Source organism: Drosophila biarmipes, unplaced genomic scaffold, assembly GCF_025231255.1.
Source record: "Drosophila biarmipes strain raj3 unplaced genomic scaffold, RU_DBia_V1.1 ptg000005l, whole genome shotgun sequence".
Lineage (NCBI taxonomy): Eukaryota > Metazoa > Arthropoda > Insecta > Diptera > Drosophilidae > Drosophila > Drosophila biarmipes.
The window spans coordinates 5,007,231-5,031,392 of NW_026114527.1; the positions used below are offsets into that span (position 1 = coordinate 5,007,231).

Sequence of the window (24,162 nt, forward strand, 5' to 3'; positions counted from 1 at the left end):
AACAGTCCGGGAGCGAGATGAGAGACCATTTGGACGTAACTGCTCTCGTCTGTTAGCCACTAACATTCACAGTAGCACCTCCTTGGAGCGAACATCGGATTGGTGTGCGAGGCAGAAGCACCACGTCGAATTTGAAGGTGCCCGTCCGTGACCTTATGGACTGGTCGGAACACCGTGAATGGTTACGCGAGCTTGGCGAGCTCCGAGGGTTGCAACGGAGAAATTGATCGGCGAACTGGAAGATTCACGCAAATGGAGCGGCGTGTGTGGCTCAGAGCTTCAGGAAACGGTTGCACTTCCGTAGAAGATGGCTTCCCCGACAGACTCGGCAGTGGTAGGATCGAGTACTTCGTGATCATATGTCGTCCAAGGTTTGGGCGCTGCGTGGACGTGGATCCATGGTTTTATTGCTTTAACAACAAAAAATTTTAAGCACATTTAGTATCAATTGTGAACGGATTTTGAAGCATAAGGAGAGAAGGCACTTTTTTGGAAGAACGAAAGTTGCCTTTGCCTCCATAGGAAGAAGAAGTAGCTTGTGGATGGGACGTGTTATAGTCCTTCGAGCGGTAAGGATTTCGACTACGCGAACTCTACTATCAACCCCTGGAAAGACACATACAACTCTGCCGAGCCGCCAGTCGTTATATGGCATTTTGTCTTTTTTGACGACCACCATATCATCGACTTGGATATTTCTGGAAGAATTCTGCCACTTATTGCGCTTGTGAATTTCTTTTGAGTTAGCTTCGCCCTTAAATTCGGATTCAGGTGTGGAAAGCAATGGACCTTGCGTCGATGCCAACAACTCAAAAAGATTTACGGACATAGGAGACAGCGTCCTGGAACTGAGTCATTCTTCAACTTTGACTAGAAGAGTTGCGAACTCTTCAAAAGTGTACTTCCGACTTGACGTCGACTTGTAGAAAAATACCTTGAAGCTTTTCACTCCAGCCTCCCACAATCCTTCCATATGTGGAGCTCATGGTGGAATCAACCGCCACAAAATTCCCTGATGGCTGTAGGTATCATTCACAGTCACTTCTTGAACGTCTGCATGAAATCCCGAGGAAGTAGAGTCGCTGCCCCCACAAAGGTTTTGCCATTATCCGAATAGACCAGCTGAGGACAACCTATTCTCGCTACGAATCGGAAGCAAATGCCGTGAGGCACTTCACGGCTGTCAGGTCGGATGTAGTAATAAGGCATGCTCTGCCTGTATAGTTTTTATCTCAAACTGGCCAGCATAATCAATCCCAGTATATGTAAATGGCCTGGAAAAGGAGACTCGATCGAAGATCGTCCATTAATTGCGTCTGTAATCTCTTCTTGTAAATAGTGCACACCTTAAAGGAGTTTAGCTCAGCTTTTACCAGATTCTTGATTTTAGGAATCCATTGCTTCGATCGGATGAGGCGTACCCCTAGTTGGTTGGAATAAACCGTAAAACGTAAGCAAGGAAACGCCTCGACTGGCTAGGTCCGCGGAATTGTGCTCAGATCGCACATGCGCCCAATACTCAGCGCTTGTCACCTGAGTAATCTTGGTCACTCGGTTGGCTACAAACGTTGTCCAGTGGCATGCCGGTTTATTCAACTATGCGAGCACGAAGGTGAAATCAGTCCAACAGACAATGCCGGATTTGGAAATTGACATATTCGGAAGGATAGCTGCGATCATTTCTGACGGCCCCGTATGCCTTTTGCGACGCATCACAAACACCATGATGCTCTACATTCACCTCTGACTGGAAACCAACCCACCTTGAATACGGATCTGTTTATTTCTGTGGGATATTTTCCAAATCTCTTGCACTAAGATTTTTAAGCGGAGAATAAACGGGGACAGCCATCCGGCTGGGTCAAAAAGTTTCGCGATTTGGGAATAAGTAGATTCAATAGAAACTTGCGATGGGACAAAATAGAACTCGTTCGAGGTCGCATTTCACCGAACAAAGCTGGCAAAGCTTTCGGAATTAAGGTCACGAAAGTCTACGTGGAGTAGATGCTCGTTTGGGATATCTTCGAATATGCTCTTCTGATTAGCTGTCCACTTTCTCAATGGGAACCCGGCGCGGTTAAAAGCGTGGTGAAGCTCGCTGATCGCAAGTTGAGCCTCTTGAATGGAATTGGCCCCCGCCAGAACGTCGTCTACGTACATAAAATACCGAAAAACATTTCTTGCTACAGGGAAGTCCTTTTCTACGGCATCTGGCAATTGTTGGAGTATGCGGAGTGCCAGAAACGGTGATTTTTGTAATGTCTGCACTGAACATGAATTGGAATTAACGCCACTTCAAGATCTGAATGGTTAAATCAGATTGTAGGACTGGACCAGCATGAAGAATATCGTTCAAGGTTTGCTGAAGGGCTAGAAGCATTGAATACCACGCTAAGTTTGGTGGTGGTACTATTAGATTTGATCACCACGTGGTGTGAAAGATAATAGCTTGGCGAATCGTAAGACGGGGGGACTTCTCTCAAGTGACGCAGATCCAAATACGCTTGAATGACTGAGTCATATTGCTCTATTAATAGCAAGGGTCTAGCCAAATGGTTTTCGTTTTTAAGAAAGTGAGCTAGGGCAATAAATCGCGAGTGTCCTAATTTGGATCCGAAATTTTCGGGTTCGCAAAACGGTAAAGTTACCACGTATCTCCCGCTTGCGTATCGTGCTCTTGCTCTTGCAATACCTCTTCGTTGGTATGTTCTCGACCTCCCAAAACTTAGTGAGAAGATTTTCCAAGACCCTGTCACTCGTTTCGGCTATCTGAGTCGTGAAAGCCGATTTTGGCTAGATGTACTAGAAACTTGGCCGGTACGCACCTAGCCGAAAATAGTGTTCTGACCTAGGAGAGAACAACAAATGATGAACCGAGTGAGGGGTGCACTTGCAATTTCGTTACTCATTTATGCCTTAGATCGAGTTGCTAGCGACTTTACTGACTTGACGGACAGCTTCTTGTCGTCTCTTGGGTGGCTAAGAAAGTTTCGCTCTTCACCTTTGTGATCGACTTTGGGGCTACTGGGCTTGCTGTGCGCGGGAGAGGAGATGCGGATAGCGATGGCGTTTTAATTACAAGCGGAACCGATAACCTGGTTTTATCTCCTCCTGGCATTCCAGAAATCAGATTATTTGGCCGTCCTTGTTTGATTTGTAAAAATTAGACCCGCCCGGAAAAATCTGTCCTGGAGGTGGTCACACTGTTGCGGATCACCAGATTGGAATCCAAAGGAAAAAGAACGACGACAAATCGTAACTTAATTTGATTTTAAAAATAAACAAAATAACTTTTCGCAGTGGCTACTTCGTTTTTCGTTATGGCAATTGCAAGCGGTCGCATCTCCGGTCTACTTTTGGAATATGTGGGAACGGAACAGTCGCACATGAATTACTTGATGTGCGAAGTAATAACGAGAATTCGGAAAAAATGTTCTGCAAGATATAAGAAGTTGTTTGATGTGCTGCGGAAATGAGCGCTATTAATAGGAAAGTAAATATATATTTCCCAACGTCACGCCTTGCACAAAAAAATATATTTATTTATTTTTATTTAATGGATGTGAGCCGACGGTGTGTGCGAATTAGCGCTGCTGAAATAAATATCATGCAAATTATGGAAAGGCGTATCGTTGTGATGGGTTTGGTGGAATCACGTTATTTTGATTTTTGATAATATAATTATATTATGTATATATGTTGCAGTGGACAGGCATATGTACGTCTATTAATAAGCATACATCAGGATTATATATGTGTATGTATAGACGAATGGATATTTGTGTTTGTGGGAACTTGGAAATATATGTGTGTAAATTGTACTTTTCATATTTGGAAATTAGAAATAATGTGGATTGTATTGTTAATGTCGCTTTTGAAATGTTTGTAGGGTGTACCGCGAAAGTAGGTAAGTGGGTTACCGTGCTTACGTTGCCTTACGTTACACATGTTGAGATGGCCGGGCATATGTACGTACATTATTAAGCATGCATCAGGATTTTTAAGTGTGTATGAATACGAATATGTATGGAAATGGCAAATACGAATAACAAATACGAAGCCGGAATATGGCGATAGTATTGCACAATGGAAAACATTGTGAGCTTTTTTACTGGTAAATTAGAACTCCCAGTTTCTACCTAAACCTAATTTTAGGAGAGCGGGGGTGGAGACTGTTAACAGTCCGGGAGCGAGATGAGAGACCATTTGGACGTAACTGCTCTCGTCTGTTAGCCACTAACATTCACAGTAGCACCTCCTTGGAGCGAACATCGGATTGGTGTGCGAGGCAGAAGCACCACGTCGAATTTGAAGGTGCCCGTCCGTGACCTTATGGACTGGTCGGAACACCGTGAATGGTTACGCGAGCTTGGCGAGCTCCGAGGGTTGCAACGGAGAAATTGATCGGCGAACTGGAAGATTCACGCAAATGGAGCGGCGTGTGTGGCTCAGAGCTTCAGGAAACGGTTGCACTTCCGTAGAAGATGGCTTCCCCGACAGACTCGGCAGTGGTAGGATCGAGTACTTCGTGATCATATGTCGTCCAAGGTTTGGGCGCTGCGTGGACGTGGATCCATGGTTTTATTGCTTTAACAACAAAAAATTTTAAGCACATTTAGTATCAATTGTGAACGGATTTTGAAGCATAAGGAGAGAAGGCACTTTTTTGGAAGAACGAAAGTTGCCTTTGCCTCCATAGGAAGAAGAAGTAGCTTGTGGATGGGACGTGTTATAGTCCTTCGAGCGGTAAGGATTTCGACTACGCGAACTCTACTATCAACCCCTGGAAAGACACATACAACTCTGCCGAGCCGCCAGTCGTTATATGGCATTTTGTCTTTTTTGACGACCACCATATCATCGACTCGGATATTTCTGGAAGAATTCTGCCACTTATTGCGCTTGTGAATTTCTTTTGAGTTAGCTTCGCCCTTAAATTCGGATTCAGGTGTGGAAAGCAATGGACCTGGCGTCGATGCCAACAACTCAAAAAGATTTACGGACATAGGAGACAGCGTCCTGGAACTGAGTCATTCTTCAACTTTGACTAGAAGAGTTGCGAACTCTTCAAAAGTGTACTTCCGACTTGACGTCGACTTGTAGAAAAATACCTTGAAGCTTTTCACTCCAGCCTCCCACAATCCTTCCATATGTGGAGCTCATGGTGGAATCAACCGCCACAAAATTCCCTGATGGCTGTAGGTATCATTCACAGTCACTTCTTGAACGTCTGCATGAAATCCCGAGAAAGTAGAGTCGCTGCCCCCACAAAGGTTTTGCCATTATCCGAATAGACCAGCTGAGGACAACCTCTTCTCGCTACGAATCGGGCAAATGCCGTGAGGCACTTCACGACTGTCAGGTCGGACGTAGGCTCTAAATGGATAGCCTTTGTGACGAAACACACAAACACTTTTACCAGATTCTTGATTTTAGGAATCCAATACTTCGATCGGATGAGGCGTACCCCTAGTTGGTTGCCGCCATGCAGGGAAATCTGTTGTGAAAAAAAGGCGAGCAGGCGAACTAGTCGACAGTTGTATGGCAGTATAATAGGATGCCTCTCGTCATACTGAAGGGCCGTTGAGGCTGTAATGCGACCACATACCCTTACAAGGCCTCGTTGGTCTAGAAATGAAAACAGGTTGACTATCGGGCTGGAGACTGGAATTGGACGCTTATCATTTAGGAATTTAATCTCTTGGGTATATTCCTCCCGCTGAGCATAAAGAATAAGGGCTCTTTCAGATTCTCGGACCTGTTCCTTGGTAGGACGATCAGCAGGGCTTCTCGGCATCTTGCGGCAGCGTTGAATAAACCGTAAAACGTACGCAAGGAAACGCCTCGACTGGCTAGGTCCGCGGAATTGTGCTCAGATCGCACATGCGCCCAATACTCAGCGCTTGTCACCTGAGTAATCTTGGTCACTCGGTTGGCTACAAACGTTGTCCAGTGGCATGCCGGTTTATTCAACTATGCGAGCACGAAGGTGAAATCAGTCCAACAGACAATGCCGGATTTGGAAATTGACATATTCGGAAGGATAGCTGCGATCATTTCTGACAACAGCGGCCCCGTATGCCTTTTGCGACGCATCACAAACACCATGATGCTCTACATTCACCTCTGACTGGAAACCAACCCACCTTGAATACGGATCTGTTTATTTCTGTGGGATATTTTCCAAATCTCTTGCACTAAGATTTTTAAGCGGAGAATAAACGGGGACAGCCATCCGGCTGGGTCAAAAAGTTTCGCGATTTGGGAATAAGTAGATTCAATAGAAACTTGCGATGGGACAAAATAGAACTCGTTCGAGGTCGCATTGCACCGAACAAAGCTGGCAAAGCTTTCGGAATTAAGGTCACGAAAGTCTACGTGGAGTAGATGCTCGTTTGGGATATCTTCGAATATGCTCTTCTGATTAGCTGTCCACTTTCTCAATGGGAACCCGGCGCGGTTAAAAGCGTGGTGAAGCTCGCTGATCGCAAGTTGAGCCTCTTGAATGGAATTGGCCCCCGCCAGAACGTCGTCTACGTACATAAAATACCGAAAAACATTTCTTGCTACAGGGAAGTCCTTTTCTACGGCATCTGGCAACTGTTGGAGTATGCGGAGTGCCAGAAACGGTGATTTTTGTAATGTCTGCACTGAACATGAATTGGAATTAACGACACTTCAAGATCTAATTGGTTAAATCAGATTGTAGGACTGGACCAGCATGAAGAATATCGTTCAAGGTTTGCTGAAGGGCTAGAAGCATTGAATACCACGCTAAGTTTGGTGGTGGTACTATTAGGTTTGATCACCACGTGGTGTGAAAGATAATAGCTTGGCGAATCGTAAGACGGGGGGACTTCTCTCAAGTGACGCAGATCCAAATACGCTTGAATGACTGAGTCATATTGCTCTATTAATAGCAAGGGTCTAGCCAAATGGTTTTCGTTTTTAAGAAAGTGAGCTAGGGCAATAAATCGCGAGTGTCCTAATTTGGATCCGAAATTTTCGGGTTCGCAAAACGGTAAAGTTACCACGTATCTCCCGCTTGCGTATCGTGCTCTTGCTCTTGCAATACCTCTTCGTTGGTATGTTCTCGACCTCCCAAAACTTAGTGAGAAGATTTTCCAAGACCCTGTCACTCGTTTCGGCTATCTGAGTCGTGAAAGCCGATTTTGGCTAGATGTACTAGAAACTTGGCCGGTACGCACCTAGCCGAAAATAGTGTTCTGACCTAGGAGAGAACAACAAATGATGAACCGAGTGAGGGGTGCACTTGCAATTTCGTTACTCATTTATGCCTTAGATCGAGTTGCTAGCGACTTTACTGACTTGACGGACAGCTTCTTGTCGTCTCTTGGGTGGCTAAGAAAGTTTCGCTCTTCACCTTTGTGATCGACTTTGGGGCTACTGGGCTTGCTGTGCGCGGGAGAGGAGATGCGGATAGCGATGGCGTTTTAATTACAAGCGGAACCGATAACCTGGTTTTATCTCCTCCTGGCATTCCAGAAATCAGATTATTTGGCCGTCCTTGTTTGATTTGTAAAAATTAGACCCGCCCGGAAAAATCTGTCCTGGAGGTGGTCACACTGTTGCGGATCACCAGATTGGAATCCAAAGGAAAAAGAACGACGACAAATCGTAACTTAATTTGATTTTAAAAATAAACAAAATAACTTTTCGCAGTGGCTACTTCGTTTTTCGTTATGGCAATTGCAAGCGGTCGCATCTCCGGTCTACTTTTGGAATATGTGGGAACGGAACAGTCGCACATGAATTACTTGATGTGCGAAGTAATAACGAGAATTCGGAAAAAATGTTCTGCAAGATATAAGAAGTTGTTTGATGTGCTGCGGAAATGAGCGCTATTAATAGGAAAGTAAATATATATTTCCCAACGTCACGCCTTGCACAAAAAAATATATTTATTTATTTTTATTTAATGGATGTGAGCCGACGGTGTGTGCGAATTAGCGCTGCTGAAATAAATATCATGCAAATTATGGAAAGGCGTATCGTTGTGATGGGTTTGGTGGAATCACGTTATTTTGATTTTTGATAATATAATTATATTATGTATATATGTTGCAGTGGACAGGCATATGTACGTCTATTAATAAGCATACATCAGGATTATATATGTGTATGTATAGACGAATGGATATTTGTGTTTGTGGGAACTTGGAAATATATGTGTGTAAATTGTACTTTTCATATTTGGAAATTAGAAATAATGTGGATTGTATTGTTAATGTCGCTTTTGAAATGTTTGTAGGGTGTACCGCGAAAGTAGGTAAGTAGGTTACCGTGCTTACGTTGCCTTACGTTACACATGTTGAGATGGCCGGGCATATGTACGTACATTATTAAGCATGCATCAGGATTTTTAAGTGTGTATGAATACGAATATGTATGGAAATGGCAAATACGAATAACAAATACGAAGCCGGAATATGGCGATAGTATGCACAATGGAAAACATTGTGAGCTTTTTTACTGGTAAATTAGAACTCCCAGTTTCTACCTAAACCTAATTTTAGGAGAGCGGGGGTGGAGACTGTTAACAGTCCGGGAGCGAGATGAGAGACCATTTGGACGTAACTGCTCTCGTCTGTTAGCCACTAACATTCACAGTAGCACCTCCTTGGAGCGAACATCGGATTGGTGTGCGAGGCAGAAGCACCACGTCGAATTTGAAGGTGCCCGTCCGTGACCTTATGGACTGGTCGGAACACCGTGAATGGTTACGCGAGCTTGGCGAGCTCCGAGGGTTGCAACGGAGAAATTGATCGGCGAACTGGAAGATTCACGCAAATGGAGCGGCGTGTGTGGCTCAGAGCTTCAGGAAACGGTTGCACTTCCGTAGAAGATGGCTTCCCCGACAGACTCGGCAGTGGTAGGATCGAGTACTTTGTGATCATATGTCGTCCAAGGTTTGGGCGCTGCGTGGACGTGGATCCATGGTTTTATTGCTTTAACAACATAAAATTTTAAGCACATTTAGTATCAATTGTGAACGGATTTTGAAGCATAAGGAGAGAAGGCACTTTTTTGGAAGAACGAAAGTTGCCTTTGCCTCCATAGGAAGAAGAAGTAGCTTGTGGATGGGACGTGTTATAGTCCTTCGAGCGGTAAGGATTTCGACTACGCGAACTCTACTATCAACCCCTGGAAAGACACATACAACTCTGCCGAGCCGCCAGTCGTTATATGGCATTTTGTCTTTTTTGACGACCACCATATCATCGACTTGGATATTTCTGGAAGAATTCTGCCACTTATTGCGCTTGTGAATTTCTTTTGAGTTAGCTTCGCCCTTAAATTCGGATTCAGGTGTGGAAAGCAATGGACCTTGCGTCGATGCCAACAACTCAAAAAGATTTACGGACATAGGAGACAGCGTCCTGGAACTGAGTCATTCTTCAACTTTGACTAGAAGAGTTGCGAACTCTTCAAAAGTGTACTTCCGACTTGACGTCGACTTGTAGAAAAATACCTTGAAGCTTTTCACTCCAGCCTCCCACAATCCTTCCATATGTGGAGCTCATGGTGGAATCAACCGCCACAAAATTCCCTGATGGCTGTAGGTATCATTCACAGTCACTTCTTGAACGTCTGCATGAAATCCCGAGGAAGTAGAGTCGCTGCCCCCACAAAGGTTTTGCCATTATCCGAATAGACCAGCTGAGGACAACCTATTCTCGCTACGAATCGGAAGCAAATGCCGTGAGGCACTTCACGGCTGTCAGGTCGGATGTAGTAATAAGGCATGCTCTGCCTGTATAGTTTTTATCTCAAACTGGCCAGCATAATCAATCCCAGTATATGTAAATGGCCTGGAAAAGGAGACTCGATCGAAGATCGTCCATTAATTGCGTCTGTAATCTCTTCTTGTAAATAGTGCACACCTTAAAGGAGTTTAGCTCAGCTTTTACCAGATTCTTGATTTTAGGAATCCATTGCTTCGATCGGATGAGGCGTACCCCTAGTTGGTTGGAATAAACCGTAAAACGTAAGCAAGGAAACGCCTCGACTGGCTAGGTCCGCGGAATTGTGCTCAGATCGCACATGCGCCCAATACTCAGCGCTTGTCACCTGAGTAATCTTGGTCACTCGGTTGGCTACAAACGTTGTCCAGTGGCATGCCGGTTTATTCAACTATGCGAGCACGAAGGTGAAATCAGTCCAACAGACAATGCCGGATTTGGAAATTGACATATTCGGAAGGATAGCTGCGATCATTTCTGACGGCCCCGTATGCCTTTTGCGACGCATCACAAACACCATGATGCTCTACATTCACCTCTGACTGGAAACCAACCCACCTTGAATACGGATCTGTTTATTTCTGTGGGATATTTTCCAAATCTCTTGCACTAAGATTTTTAAGCGGAGAATAAACGGGGACAGCCATCCGGCTGGGTCAAAAAGTTTCGCGATTTGGGAATAAGTAGATTCAATAGAAACTTGCGATGGGACAAAATAGAACTCGTTCGAGGTCGCATTTCACCGAACAAAGCTGGCAAAGCTTTCGGAATTAAGGTCACGAAAGTCTACGTGGAGTAGATGCTCGTTTGGGATATCTTCGAATATGCTCTTCTGATTAGCTGTCCACTTTCTCAATGGGAACCCGGCGCGGTTAAAAGCGTGGTGAAGCTCGCTGATCGCAAGTTGAGCCTCTTGAATGGAATTGGCCCCCGCCAGAACGTCGTCTACGTACATAAAATACCGAAAAACATTTCTTGCTACAGGGAAGTCCTTTTCTACGGCATCTGGCAATTGTTGGAGTATGCGGAGTGCCAGAAACGGTGATTTTTGTAATGTCTGCACTGAACATGAATTGGAATTAACGCCACTTCAAGATCTGAATGGTTAAATCAGATTGTAGGACTGGACCAGCATGAAGAATATCGTTCAAGGTTTGCTGAAGGGCTAGAAGCATTGAATACCACGCTAAGTTTGGTGGTGGTACTATTAGGTTTGATCACCACGTGGTGTGAAAGATAATAGCTTGGCGAATCGTAAGACGGGGGGACTTCTCTCAAGTGACGCAGATCCAAATACGCTTGAACGACTGAGTCATATTGCTCTATTAATAGCAAGGGTCTAGCCAAATGGTTTTCGTTTTTAAGAAAGTGAGCTAGGGCAATAAATCGCGAGTGTCCTAATTTGGATCCGAAATTTTCGGGTTCGCAAAACAGTAAAGTTACCACGTATCTCCCGCTTGCGTCTCGTGCTCTTGCTCTTGCAATACCTCTTCGTTGGTATGTTCTCGACCTCCCAAAACTTAGTGAGAAGATTTTCCAAGACCCTGTCACTCGTTTCGGCTATCTGAGTCGTGAAAGCCGATTTTGGCTAGATGTACTAGAAACTTGGCCGGTACGCACCTAGCCGAAAATAGTGTTCTGACCTAGGAGAGAACAACAAATGATGAACCGAGTGAGGGGTGCACTTGCAATTTCGTTACTCATTTTTGCCTTAGATCGAGTTGCTAGCGACTTTACTGACTTGACGGACAGCTTCTTGTCGTCTCTTGGGTGGCTAAGAAAGTTTCGCTCTTCACCTTTGTGATCGACATTGGGGCTACTGGGCTTGCTGTGCGCGGGAGAGGAGATGCGGATAGCGATGGCGTTTTAATTACAAGCGGAACCGATAACCTGGTTTTATCTCCTCCTGGCATTCCAGAAATCAGATTATTTGGCCGTCCTTGTTTGATTTGTAAAAATTAGACCCGCCCGGAAAAATCTGTCCTGGAGTGTGGTCACACTGTTGCGGATCACCAGATTGGATTCCAAAGGAAAAAGAACTACGACAAATCGTAATTTAATTTGATTTTAAAAATAAACAAAATAATTTTTTTTTTTATTTATTTATTTTTATTTAATGAATGTGAGCCGACGGTGTTTGCGAATTAGCGCTGCTGAAATAAATATCATGCAAATTATGGAAAGGCGTATCGTTGTGATGGGTTTGGTGGAATCACGTTATTTTGTTTTTTGATAATATAATTATATTATGTATATATGTTGCATATGTACGTCTATTAATAAGCATACATCAGGATTATATATGTGTATGTATAGACGAATGGATATTTGTGTTTGTGGGAACTTGGAAATATATGTGTGTAAATTGTACTTTTCATATTTGGAAATTAGAAATAATGTGGATTGTATTGTTAATGTCGCTTTTGAAATGTTTGTAGGGTGTACCGCGAAAGTAGGTAAGTGGGTTACCGTGCTTACGTTGCCTTACGTTACACATGTTGAGATGGCCGGGCATATGTACGTACATTATTAAGCATGCATCAGGATTATAAGTGTGTATGAATACGAATATGTATGGAAATGGCAAATACGAATAACAAATACGAAGCCGGAATATGGCGATAGTATGCACAATGGAAAACATTGTGAGCTTTTTTACTGGTAAATTAGAACTCCCAGCTTCTACCTAAACCTAATGTTAGGAGAGCGGGGGTGGAGACTGTTAACAGTCCGAGAGCGAGATGAGAGACCATCTGGACGTAACTGCTCTCGTCTGTTAGCCACTAACATTCACAGTAGCACCTCCTTGGAGCGAACATCGGATTGGTGTGCGAGGCAGAAGTTGGGTCTAACCTTCAGCACCACGTCGAATTTGAAGGTGCCCGTCCGTGACCTTATGGACTGGTCGGAACACCGTGAATGGTTACGCGAGCTTGGCGAGCTCCGAGGGTTGCAACGGAGAAATTGATCGGCGAACTGGAAGATTCACGCAAATGGAGCGGCGTGTGTGGCTCAGAGCCTCAGGAAACGGTTGCACTTCCGTAGAAGATGGCTTCCCCGACAGACTCGGCAGTGGTAGGATCGAGTACTTCGTGATCATATGTCGTCCAAGGTTTGGGCGCTGCGTGGACGTGGATCCATGCTTTATTGCTTTAACAACAAAAAATTTTAAGCACATTTAGTATCAATTGTGAACGGATTTTGAAGCATAAGGAGAGAAGGCACTTTTTTGGAAGAACGAAAGTTGCCTTTGCCTCCATAGGAAGAAGAAGTAGCTTGTGGATGGGACGTGTTATAGTCCTTCGAGCGGTAAGGATTTCGACTACGCGAACTCTACTATCAACCCCTGGAAAGACACATACAACTTTGCCTAGCCGCCAGTCGTTATATGGCATTTTGTCTTTTTTGACGACCACCATATCATCGACTTGGATATTTCTGGAAGAATTTTGCCACTTATTGCGCTTGTGAAGTTCTTTTAAGTTAGCTTCGCCCTTAATTTCGGATTCAGCTGTGGAAAGCAATGGACCTGGCGTCAATGCCAACAACTCAGAAAGATTTTCGGACATGGGAGACAGCGGCCTGGAATTGAGTCATTCTTCAACTTTGACTAGAAGAGTTGCGAACTCTTCAAAAGTGTACTTCCGACTTGACGTCGACTTGTAGAAAAATACCTTGAAGCTTTTCACTCCAGCCTCATACAATCCTTCCATATATGGAGCTCATGGTGGAATCAACCGCCACAAAATTCCCTGATGGCTGTAGGTATCATTCACAGTCACTTCTTGAACGTCTGCATGAAATCCCGAGGAAGTAGAGTCGCTGCCCCCACAAAGGTTTTGCCATTATCCGAATAGACCAGCTGAGGACAACCTATTCTCGCTACGAATCGGAAGCAAATGCCGTGAGGCACTTCACGGCTGTCAGGTCGGATGTAGTAATAAGGCATGCTCTGCCTGTATAGTTTTTATCTCAAACTGGCCAGCATAATCAATCCCAGTATATGTAAATGGCCTGGAAAAGGAGACTCGATCGAAGATCGTCCATTAATTGCGTCTGTAATCTCTTCTTGTAAATAGTGCACACCTTAAAGGAGTTTAGCTCAGCTTTTACCAGATTCTTGATTTTAGGAATCCATTGCTTCGATCGGATGAGGCGTACCCCTAGTTGGTTGGAATAAACCGTAAAACGTACGCAAGGAAACGCCTCGACTGGCTAGGTCCGCGGAATTGTGCTCAGATCGCACATGCGCCCAATACTCAGCGCTTGTCACCTGAGTAATCTTGGTCACTCGGTTGGCTACAAACGTTGTCCAGTGGCATGCCGGTTTATTCAACTATGCGAGCACGAAGGTGAAATCAGTCCAACAGACAATGCCGGATTTGGAAATTGACATATTCGGAAGGATAGCTGCGATCATTTCTGACAACAGCGGCCCCGTATGCCTTTTGCGACGCATCACAAACACCATGATGCTCTACATTCACCTCTGACTGGAAACCAACCCACCTTGAATACGGATCTGTTTATTTCTGTGGGATATTTTCCAAATCTCTTGCACTAAGATTTTTAAGCGGAGAATAAACGGGGACAGCCATCCGGCTGGGTCAAAAAGTTTCGCGATTTGGGAATAAGTAGATTCAATAGAAACTTGCGATGGGACAAAATAGAACTCGTTCGAGGTCGCATTGCACCGAACAAAGCTGGCAAAGGTCACGAAAGTAGATGCTCGTTTGGGATATCTTCGAATATGTTCTTCTGATTAGCTGTCTACTTTCTCAATGGGAACCCGGCGCGGTTAAAAGCGTGGTGAAGCTCGCTGATCGCAAGTTGAGCCTCTTGAATGGAATTGGCCCCCGCCAGAACGTCGTCTACGTACATAAAATACCGAAAAACATTTCTTGCTACAGGGAAGTCCTTTTCTACGGCATCTGGCAATTGTTGGAGTATGCGGAGTGCCAGAAACGGTGATTTTTGTAATGTCTGCACTGAACATGAATTGGAATTAACGCCACTTCAAGATCTGAATGGTTAAATCAGATTGTAGGACTGAACCAGCATGAAGAATATCGTTCAAGCTTGCTGAAGGCCTAGAAGCATTGAATACTACGCCAAGTTTGGTGGTGGTACTCTCAGGTTTGATCACCACGTGGCGTGACTGTGGGACTTCTCTCATGTGACCCCGATCCAATTACGCTTGAATGACTGAGTAACATTGCTCTATTAATAGCAATTCTCTAGTCAAACGGTTTTCGTTTTTAAGAAAGTGAGCTAGGGCAATGGATCGCGAGTGTCCTAATTTGGATTCGAAATTTTCGGGTTGGCAAATCGGTAAAGACTCCACGTATCTCCCGCTTGCATCTCTAGTGGGGTTTGGAGGAAATTGCTCTTGCAATAGAAATCTGATTCCTTCTCTTTGTTGGTATGTTCTCAACCTCCCAAAACTTAGTGAGAAGTTTTCCCAAGACCCTGTCACTCGTTTCGGTTATCTGAGATGTGAAAGCTTATACCCGATTTTGGCTATATGTACTAGAAACTAGGCCGGTAAGCACCTAGCCGAAAATAGTTTCCTGACCTAGGAGAGAAGAACAAATGTTTGTGCGCGTGCCGCTCAGCAACACGGACGGTAAAATGTCGGCTCCGATCAGAACATCTATCTGGGAACTCTCTAAAAATATTGGATCTGCCAGGGGCATGGCAGGTAAATCAGTCAGCGCATCTCGTGGAATTAAGTAAGACGGTAACTTTCCGGCCAATTCAGGCAAAAACGCAAGCTGGGGTTTCTAGCTGAAGGCCTTGCTTTTTAGGGGCTCGAATAGAAAAATGGTGGAGCCTGGTCGCCTGAGTGGAAACGGTCTGATTTAAGCCCGAAACTTGGGCTTGGATATGGCGGGAATGGCAGCTTAATCAGATTGAACAGGCGTTCCGTAACAGACGTAGTCTCAGAACCCGAGTCTATTAGAACGCGAGCCCTGTAGCTCGTTCTCAAGTGGCATATGTCAATAATGGCCGTGCCTAGCAAAACCGCTCTGGCACCGGGTGCGAAATAGTTCTGCATACTGGGCAGATTTTCTGAACCGTTGGCGGCCCCCTGTTCAGCTGAATTTAGTAAACTTGCTGAAGAACTAATTGCGGGAGTTGACCCACGGGGTTGCCTTTATGCAACAGTGTATGATGCCGTGCTCGACATTTGAAACAGCTGTGAATGCTAGAACATTCCCCTAGCTGGTGACCTCTCTCGAAACAATTTAGGCAAAGTTGCTTTTTTTATGTAGTTTGTTCGCGCATTCACAGACATCTGGAGAAAACGCTGGAATAAGCGCACTAGATGACTCTCTTTTGAGCACTGATCGCAATTTTTTGGTTTTGTGACCATCTTAGCTTTGAAGAAGTTGAGCTACCTGAAAACGGGCTGACTCTTAGCGTAAGATTGATTGCTGGTGCTGGGTTTCATATCCTCAATCGCCTCTAGCGTTCGGTATCGGTCGCTCAGAAACGTCTTCATTTCATCCCAAGTCGGAATGTCGGTCTTGGGCCAACTTTGGTAATTTATTGGCGCACAGGAATTCTAGGAGACAGTCCCAAATGTGGGAATGCGCCAGCGCTATTGAACACCCTTGGGTTGAGTTCTGTAGGTCTTTCAGAGCTTGGTCAGATTCAGAACTTACGGACCCCAAATTTAAAAGGAGTTTGAGTTGGCTGTTTACTAGCTGTCTCTTATTTTCAAAACGGTCTCGAAACTCTCATTTGTGAGGGGGACTTGGCTTCGATTACCCTAGCCTCGCCGCTAGTTCTAGCGATGTCAACCTAGAATTGTTAACATAAACTGCTGAAAAAAAGATCCCTAAATGTTGGTCATTTCAGGTAGTCCCCTTCGAATATTTCACTATCGCATGGTGGCAACCGGCACCAATACGGATTGTAAGTGGACTGATTATTGGTGCTCGTGGGCGGATGCTGAAAATTTACTCGGTCGATTAGCTCACTGAGTTGAACTGCTAGTTCCTCGTACACCGAATAGCTAGATTCATATTTTCGGTGCAGAGTCGCAAGATCATCCTCCGCCCTTTCAAGCGTAATGCTGAAATCGTGTCTAGACACGCTTCATATTCTTTCTAGGCTTTGTCCTAGAGTGAGCGGACTTGTTCCTTATGGACTTTTCAGTCGTCGCTCTGAAATAGCTCATAAGGTATGACACCGTGATGAACGGAGTAAGGGGTGCACTTGCAATTTCGTTACTCATTTTTGCCTGAGAACGAGTTTCTAGCGACTTTACGGACTTTGACAGACAGCTTCTTGTCGTCTCTTGGGTGGCTAAGAAAGTTTCGCTCTTCACCTTTGGATCGACTTTTGGGCTACTGGGCTTGCTGTGCGTGGGCGAGAAGATGCGAATAGCGATCGCGTTTTAATTACAGGCGGAACCGATAACCTTGTTTTATATCCTCCTGACATTTCAGAAATCAGATTATCTGGGCCGCCCTTGTTTGATTTGTAAAAATTAGAACCACCCGGAAAAATCTGTCCTGGAGTGTGGTCACACTGTTGCGGATCACCAGATTGGATTCCAAAGGAAAAAGAACGACCACAAATCGTAATTTAATTTGATTTTAAAAATAAAAAAATAATGTTTCACAGTGGCTACTTCGTTTTTCTTATGGTTTTGGCAATTGCAAGCGGTCGCAGCTCCGGTCTACTTTTGGAGTATGTGGGAATGGAACAGTTGCTCATGAACAACTTGATGTGCGAAGTAATAACGAGAATTCGGATAAAATGTTCTGCGAGATATTAGAAGTTGTTTGATGTGCTGCGGAAATGAGCGCTACTAATAGGAAAAAAAAATATATATTTCGCAACGTCACGGCTTGCACAAAAAAAAATATTTTTATTTATTTATATTTAATGGATGTGAAAACGGGCTGACTCTTAGTGTTAGAGTGATTGCTGGTGCTGGGTTTCATATCCTCAATCGCCTCTAGCGTTCGGTATCGGTCGCTCAGAAACGTGTTCATTTCATCCCAAGTCGGAATGTCGGTCTTGGGTCAGTTTTGGTAATTTATTGGCGCACAGGAATTCTAGGAGACAGTCCCAGTTCTCTGTGGAAATGTGGGAATGAGCCAGCGCTATTAAACACCCTTGGGTTGAGCTCTGTAGGTCTTCCAGAGCTTGGTCAGATTCAGAACTTACGGACCCCAAATTTAAAAGGAGTTTGAGTTGGCTGTTTACTAGCTGTCTCTTATTTTCAAAACGGTCTCGAAACGCTGCCCATGCTGAATCAAAATCCTCATTTGTGAGGGGGGCTTGGCTTCGCAGCTAGTTCTAGTTAACATAAACTGCTGGAAAAAGATCCCTAAGTGTTGGTCATTTCAGGTAGTCCCCTTCGAATACTTCACTATCGCATGGTGGCAACCGGCACCCAGACGGATTGTAAGTGGACTGATTATTGGTGCTCGTAGGCGGATGCTGAAAATTTGCTCGGCCAATTAGCTCATTGAGCTGAACTGCTAGTTCCTCGTACACCGAATAGCTATATTCATATTTTCGGTGCAGAGTGGCCAGAATATCCTCCGCCCCTTCAGTCTAGACACGCTTCATATTCTTACTAGGCTTTTTCCTAGAGTGAGCGGACTTGTTCCTTACGGACTTTTCAGGTGTGGATACGGAGATGACGACCATGGAGTTTCAGTCGTCGCTCTGAAATAGCTCATAAGGTATGACACCGTAATGAACGGAGTGAGGGGTACACTTGCAATTTCGTTTCTTATTCTTGCCTTATAACGAGTTGCTAGCGACTTTACGGACTTGACAGACAGCTTCTTGTCGTCTCTTGGGTGGCTAAGAAAGTTTCGCTCTTCACCTTTGTGATCGACTTTGTGGCTACTGGGCTTGCTGTGCGCGGGCGAGAACAGGCGGAACCGATAACCTTATATCTGGGCCGCCCTTGTTTGATTTGTAAAAATTAGACCCGCCCGGAAAAATCTGTCCTGGAGTGTGGTCACATTGTTGCGGATCATCAGATTGGTTTCCAAACGAAAAGAACGACGACAAATCGTAATTTAATTTAATTTTAAAAATATTTTTTCGCAGTGGCTACTTCGTTTTTCCGTTATGGCAATTGCAAGCGGTCGCAGCTCCGGTCTACTTTTGGAATATGTGGGAACGGAACAGTCGCACATGAACAACTTGATGTGCGAGGAAATAACGAGAATTCGGAAAAAATGTTATGTTATGTATGTTAAGATATTAGAAGTTGTTTGATGTGCTGCGGAAATGAGCACTACTAATAGAAAAATAAATATATATTTCGCAACGTCACGGCTTGCACAAAAAAATATATATTTTTATTTATTTTTATTTAATGGATGTGAGCAGACGGTGTTTGCGAATTAGCGCTGCTGAAATAAATATAATGCAAATTCTGGAAAGGCGTATCGTGGTGATGGGTTTGGTGGAATCACGTAAATTTGATTTTTGATAATGTATATATGTTGCAGTGGACAGGCATATGTACGTATTAATAAGCATACATCAGGATTATATATGTGTATGTATAGACGAATGGATATTTGTGTTTGTGGGAACTTGGAAATATATTTGTGTAAATTGTACTTTTCATATTTGGAAATTAGAAATAATGTGGATTGTATTGTTAATGTCGCTATTGAAATGTTTGTAGGGTGTATCGCGAAAGTAGGTAAGTTGGTTACCGTGCTTACGTTGTCTTACGTTACACATGTTGAGATGGTCGGGCATATGTACGTACATTATTAAGCATGCATTAGGATTATAAGTGTGATTGAATACGAATATATATGGAAATGGCAAATACGAAAAAGAAGCCGGAATATGGTTCCTTGGGGCGAACATCGGATTGGAGTCCTACCGGCAGCGGTAGGATCGAGTACCTCGTGATCATATGTCGTCCAAGGTTTGGGCGCTGCGTGGACGTGGAGCCATGGTTTTATTGCTTTAATAACAAAAAATGATAAGCGCATTTAGTATAAATTGTGAACGGATTTTGAAGCATAAGGAGAGTAGGCACTATTTTGAAAAATGAAGGTTGCCTTGGCCTCCATAGGAAGAAGAAGTAGCTTGTGGATGGGACGTCTTATACTCCCTCGAGCGGTAAGGATTTCGACTACGCGAACTCTACTATCAACCCCTGGAAAGACACATACAACTCTGCCTAGCCGCCAGTCGTTTTATGGCATTTTGTCTTTTTTGACGACCACCATATCATCGACTTGGATATTTCTAGAAGGATTCTGCCACTTATCGCGCTTGTGAAGTTCTTTTGAGTTAGCTTCGCCCTTAATTTCGGATTCAGCTGTCGAAAGCAATGGACCTGGCGTCAATGCCAACAACTCAGAAGGATTTTCGGACATGGGAGACAGCGGCCTGGAATTGAGTCATTCTTCAACTTTGACTAGAAGAGTTGCGAACTCTTCAAAAGTGTACTTCCGACTTGACGTCGACTTGTAGAAAAATACCTTGAAGCTCTTCACTCCAGCCTCATACAATCCTTCCATATGTGGAGCTCATGGTGGAATCAACCGCCACAAAATTCCCTGATGGCTGTAGGTATCATTCACAGTCACTTCTTGAACGTCTGCATGAAATCCCGAGAAAGTAGAGTCGCTGCCCCCACAAAGGTTTTGCCATTATCCGAATAGACCAGCTGAGGACAACCTATTCTCGCTAAGAATCGGAAGCAAATGCCGTGAGGCACTTCACGACTGTCAGGTCGGTCGTAGGCTCTAAATGAATAGCCTTTCTGGAGAAACACACAAACACGCAAACATATCCCTTTGTAATAAGGCATGCTCTGCCTGTATTTTTTTGATCTCAAACTGGCCTGCATAATCAATGCCAGTATATGTAAATGGCATGGAAAAGGAGACTCGATCGGTAGGAAGATCGCCCAATAATTGCGTCTGTACTCTCTTCTTGTAAATAGTCCACACCAGATTCTTGATTTTAGGAATCCATTACTTCGATCGGATGAGGCGTACCCCTAGTTGGTTGCCGCCATGCAGGGAAATCTGTTGTGAAAAAAGGCGAGCAGGCGAGCTACAGTTGTATGGCAGTATAATAGGATGCCTCTCGTTGTACTGAAGGGCCGTTGAGGCGGTAATGGGATCACATATCCTTACAAGGCCTCGCTGGTCTAGAAATGGAAACAGGTTGACTATCGGGCTGGAGACTAGAATTGGACGCTTATCGTTTAGGAATTTAATCTCTTGGGCATATTCCTCCCGCTGAGCATATAGAATAAGGGCTCTTTCAGTTTCTCGGACCTCTTCCTTGGTAGGCCGATCAGCAGGGCCCCTCGGCAACTTGCGGCAGCGTTGAATAAACCGTAAAACGTACGCAAGGACCTGCAGAGCCTTGTCCAACTTGGAGAACCGTTCCAGAAAATCTTCGGATGGGGCCGTTGCAAAATTGACCTTCACAGCGCGATGCTCTAAGTCTGTGACTGGAAGTGCAAGCCCCAGTGTTGACCACATGTCTTTTGGCTGTTGTAACCAAACCGGTCCTTCCCACCAGAGTTGGCTATGAAACAGCTCCCGCAGCGAAACGCCTCGACTGGCTAGGTCCGCGGAATTGTGCTCAGATCGCACATGCGCCCAATGCCCAGCGCTTGTCACCTGAATAATCTTGGTCACTCGGTTGGCTACAAACGTTGTCCAGTGGCATGCCGGTTTATTCAACTATGCGAGCACGAAGGTGAAATCAGTCCAACAGACAATGCCGGATTTGGAAATTGACATATTCGGAAGGATAGCTGCGATCATTTCTGACAACAGCGGCCCCGTATGCCTTTTGCGACGCATCACAAACACCATGATGCTCTACATTCACCTCTGACTGGAAACCAACCCACCTTGAATACGGATCTGTTTATTTCTGTGGGATATTTTCCAAATCTCTTGCACTTAGATTTTTAAGCGGAGAATAAACGGGGACAGCCATCCGGCTGGGTCAACAAGTTTAGCGATTTCGGAATAAGTAGTTTCAATCGAAACTGACGATGGGACAAAATAGAACTCGTTCGAGGTCGCATTGCACCGAACAAAGCTGGCAAAGCTTTCGGAATTAAGGTCACGAAAGTCTACGTGGAGTAGATGCTCGTTTGGGATATCTTCGAATATGTTCTTCTGATTAGCTGTCTACTTTCTCAATGGGAACCCGGCGCGGTTAAAAGCGTGGTGAAGCTCGCTGATCGCAAGTTGAGCCTCTTGAATGGAATTGGCCCCCGCCAGAACGTCGTCTACGTACATAAAATACCGAAAAACATTTCTTGCTACAGGGAAGTCCTTTTCTACGGCATCTGGCAATTGTTGGAGTATGCGGAGTGCCAGAAACGGTGATTTTTGTAATGTCTGCACTGAACATGAATTGGAATTAACGCCACTTCAAGATCTGAATGGTTAAATCAGATTGTAGGACTGGACCAGCATGAAGAATATCGTTCAAGCTTGCTGAAGGCCTAGAAGCATTGAATACTACGCCAAGTTTGGTGGTGGTACTCTCAGGTTTGATCACCACGTGGCGTGACTGTGGGACTTCTCTCATGTGACCCCGATCCAATTACGCTTCAATGACTGAGTCATATTGCTCTATTAATAGCAATTCTCTAGTCAAACGGTTTTCGTTTTTAAAAAGTGAGCTAGGGCAATGGATCGCGAGTGTTCTAATTTGGATCCGAAATTTTCGGGTTCGCAAAACAGTAAAGCTATCACATATCTCCCGCTTGCGTCTCTAGTGGGGTTTGGAGAAAATTGCTGTGCAATAGAAATCGGATTCTTTTAACATCTCCGTTGGTATGTTCTCGACCTCCCAAAACTTAGTGAGAAGTTTTTCCAAGACCCTGTCACTCGTTTCGGTTATCTGAGTCGTGAAAGCTTATACCCGATTTTGGCTAGATGTACTAGAAACTAGGCCGGTGCTGACCTAGCCGAAAATAGTTTCCTGACCTAGGAGAGAACAACAAATGTTTGTGCGCGTGCCGCTCAGCAACCCGGACGGTAAATTGTCGGCTCCGATCAAAACATCTATCTGGAAACTCTCTAAAAATGTTGGATCTGCCAGGGGCATGGCAGGTAAATTAGTCAGCGCATCTCGTGGAATTAAGTAAGACGGTTACTTTCCGGCCAATTCAGGCAAAACGTAAGCTGCGGTTTGTAGCTGAAGGCCTTGCTTTTTAGGGGCTCGAATATAAAAATGGTGGAGCCTGGTCGCCTAAGCGGAAACGGTCTGATTTAAGCCCGAAACTTGGGCTTGGATTTGGCGGAATGGCAGCTTAATCAGATTGTACAGGCGTTCCGTAACAGACGTAGCCTCAGAACCCGAGTCTATTAGAACGCGAGCCCTGTAGCTCGTTCTCAAGTGGCATATGTCAATAATGGCCTTGCCTAGCAAAACCGCTCTGGCACCGGTTGCGAAATAGTTCTGCATACTGGGCAGATTTTCTGAACCGTTGGCGGCCCCCTGTACAGCTGAATTTAGTAAACTTGCTGAAGAACTAATTGCGGGAGTAGACCCACGGTGTCGCCTTTATGCAACAGTGTATGATGCCGTGTTCGACATTTCAAACAGCTGTGAATGCTAGAACAGTCACGTAGGTGGTGACCTCTCGCGAAACAATTTAGGCAAAGTTGCTTTTTTTACGTAGTTTGTTCGCGCATTCACAGACATCTGGAGAAAACGATGGAATAAGCGCCCTAGATGACCATCTTAGCTTCGAAGGAGTTGACCTACCTGAAAACGGGCTGACTCTTAGTGTTAGAGTGATTGCTGGTGCTGGGTTTCATATCCTCAATCGCCTCTAGCGTTCGGTATCGGTCGCTCAGAAACGTGTTCATTTCATCCCAAGTCGGAATGTCGGTCTTGGGTCAGATTTGGTAATCTATTGGCGCACAAGAATTCTAGGAGACAGTCCCAGTTCTATGTGGAAATGTGGGAGTGAGCCAGCGCTATTAAGCACCCTTGGGTTGTGATCTGTAGGTCTTTCAGAGCTTGGTCAGATTCAGAACTTACGGACCCCAAATTTAAAAGGAGTTTGAGTTGGCTGTTTACTAGCTGTCTCTTATTTTCAAAACGGTCTCGAAACGCTGCCCATGCTGAATCAAAATCCTCATTTGTGAGGGGGGCTTGGCTTCGCAGCTAGTTCTAGTTAACATAAACTGCTGGAAAAAGATCCCTAAGTGTTGGTCATTTCAGGTAGTCCCCTTCGAATACTTCACTATCGCATGGTGGCAACCGGCACCCAGACGGATTGTAAGTGGACTGATTATTGGTGCTCGTAGGCGGATGCTGAAAATTTGCTCGGCCAATTAGCTCATTGAGCTGAACTGCTAGTTCCTCGTACACCGAATAGCTATATTCATATTTTCGGTGC

General features: G+C 44.7%; 1 pseudogene; it reads right to left on the reverse strand.

The window, feature by feature from the left end:
* Nucleotides 1-279: 279 nt before the first annotated feature.
* Nucleotides 280-23,578, reverse strand: LOC122818744 (uncharacterized; annotated as a pseudogene).
* Between the last annotated feature and the right edge of the window lie 584 nt (nt 23,579-24,162).